Here is a 3082-nt window from a genome sequence, read left to right on the forward strand (position 1 = left end):
GGCAAGTTAAATGCCGAAAATGAAGACAAGGGGCTACATAGCGATGACGACGAGGAGCCCCGGCCGCCGAACAACAGTGGACATAAGGGTTTCCCCCCACAAGTGCGGACGGTGAACATGATATACGCAACCCACGTCCCCAAAAGGGAGCGGAAGCGCACGTTAAGGGACGTATACGCGGTAGAGCCAGTCGCCCCAAAGTTCAACCCATGGTCCTCCTGCCCGATCACCTTTGACCGAAGGGACCATCCCACTAGCATCCGTCATGGCGGATTCGCCGCATTGGTTCTAGACCCAATTATTGACGGATTTCATCTCACAAGAGTCCTTATGGACGGCGGCAGCAGTCTGAACCTGCTTTGCTAGGATACAGTGCGGAAAATGGGCATAGATCCCTCGAGGATTAAGCCCACCAAAACGATCTTTAAAGGCGTAATACCAGGTGTAGAAGCCAGCTGTACAGGCTCAGTCACACTTGAAGTGGTCTTCGGATCTCCGGATAATTTCCGAAGCGAGGAGTTAATCTTCGACATTGTCCCATTCCGCAGTGGCTATCATGCACTTCTCGGGCGAACCGCATTCGCCAAGTTCAATGCGGTACCGCACTACGCATACCTTAAGCTCAAGATGTCAGGCCCTCGAGGAGTAATTACGGTCAATGAAAACACCGAACGCTCCCTCCGAACGGAGGAGCACATGGCGGCCCTTGCAGCGGAAGTACAAAGCAGCCTCTCCAGGCAGTTCTCCAGTCCAGCCATTAAACGTCCGGACACCGTCAAGCGCGCCCGGAGTAACCCAAAACAAGACCGCCTGGCACATTCCGAGCAGGCGTAGCAATGCGGCCCCAACCCCAACCCTCGCAAAAAGGCAACGCCAGTACTTCGCGTACATAACTACGCTCTAGAGATACCATGGGTACAGGGGGAGGGGCACCATCACGGCACGCCCAAAACGCAGCTTAAACCGCACCAGGGGCTGCCGATATATTTTATTTTCTCTTACTTTCAGGACTCCATTCTTCGGAAGGCCTGTTCGGCAGTTCAATTGCCGCATAAACGATGCAAGAACCAGGGAGGCAGACAAGCCATGCCGCATTACAAAACTCACAGGTGGTCTCTATCACGAGCAGTATACCTGTTTCGCATACTATTCCGTAGCTTGCCCCTGGATTAGACATGTTACGTAGTCCAACTTTTTGTCGCATTATTTGTATCGTTCTACTTTGATCGCAGCTATTTTTAATAAACAATGCATAGCTTTTGTCTATTTTTGCATTATCCTTTTATAAATATATGTTCCTTAACAACATGTTGCACCCGTATAATTTGGTACGGCCAAAATACGCCAGGGGCTTCAGTACCCCTCAATATGGTGTGAGAAGTCCGAACACTTTCACAAGTGCGGCACCCCGAACATATAGCATTATATGCATCGGCTCCGAATCATGTATTGGGTCAATAGTTGGGTTTGCCCGGCTCCTATGTTTTGGTGCCTTACGTTCCGCTATATCGGCTAAGGTAGCACTAGGAGAACCACTGCGATTGTTCCCCAGTTGAGCTGGGCCGAGCACCTCAGTGGAGAAAGGTAAAACTGACTGTCATGATGAAGCGAGAGCTGGTCGCTATTCGAGAGGTTTTTTCGAGTCCCTAAAGACTTATGCCGCTTAGGGCGAGGAGTCGGCTCTGTCCGGCCAAGGCGTGGATAGCGGCCCGAACTCGGTCTTTCGAATACTAGGGGCTTCGCCAAAATTTAAAATTATAGAATTCTATGGCTAAGTGAGAGTGTTCACGCGTTATAGTCCGATTGCCTTGTTCGTTGGGCTGAGCGCCTCCCTCGAAGGACCCAAACATGGGAAAAAGAGCGCTCAGGTTTATCCCCAAACACCCCAGCACTAGCGGCACGGGGGCAGAAGCTGACGACTCGCCATCTCTCAGAATTGATAAACAGCCGCACAGAAGGTAATATTTTAAATTCCAACAACATTTCTCAGCGCATATGAACAAGTTTTCAGCGCACAGGACAAAAACGAGCGAGTTTTACTCAAAAATTACATCCCTAGAATATTCATCCGCCATAAGGCGGGCACCCTTCAGAACATCCTTATAATAATTTTCGGGCTTGTGATGCTCTTTCCCCGGCGGTGGCCCGTCCTTCACAAGCTTCTCAGCATCCAGCTTGCCCCAGTGCACCTTAGCACGGGCAAGGGCCCTACGGGCACCTTCAATGCAGACGGAGCGCTTGATGACTTCGAGCCTTGGACAGGCCTCCACCAGCCGCCGCACCAGCCCGAAATAGCTCCCAGGTAGGGCCTCCCCAGGCCACAGCCGAACTAGGAGGCCCTTCATGGCCTGTTCGGCCGCCTTGTGGAGCTCGACCAGTTGCTTCAGCTGGTCGCTCAGGGGCACGGGGTGTCCGGCCTCAGCATACTGAGACCAGAACACCTTCTCCATCGAGCTGCCCTCCTCGGCTCGATAGAATGCAGCGGCATCGGACACACTCTGGGGAAGATCTGTGAACGCTGCTGGAGAGCTCCGGATTCGGGTAAGTAACAAGTAACTCACGTTTATATGTTTGCTTTGCATAAAGAATGCCTTACCCGCCGCTATCTTCTTCACCTCATCCAACTCCCGGAGGGTCTTCTGGGATTCGGTCTTGGCAGACTTGGCATTTTCAATAGCCACCGCGAGCTCGGACGCTCGCGTCCAAGGTTGTTAGAATCGCGATTTTGAATCGGATCGGAGCTCCGATGGTAAGATCGCAAATCGTAGAATCTTCACTATCAGGATCGTAGAAACGTAGATTCTGTGAACTAAAATCGTAGAATCATAGGGGTTAGTTTGGATCGTAAAGTCGTAGAATCGTATAACAGAATCGCGATTCTGACAACCTTGCTCGCGTCTTCGAGTCAAGCTCCAAACTCTCATGTTTCTTCATGAGAACCTGGAGCTCTTGTCGCACCTTGCCAACCTCGGCCTCATACTTCTCCCGCTCGGTGCGCTCCGCGGCCACACTCTTCTCGGCCTCGAGCAGCGCTTGCTTAAGGGTCGCCACCTTAGACATGGCCCCTACAATAGCCATGTTG

Source organism: Triticum urartu, chromosome 3A, assembly GCF_056163025.1.
Source record: "Triticum urartu cultivar PI428250 chromosome 3A, HENAU_Tu73, whole genome shotgun sequence".
NCBI lineage: Eukaryota > Viridiplantae > Streptophyta > Magnoliopsida > Poales > Poaceae > Triticum > Triticum urartu.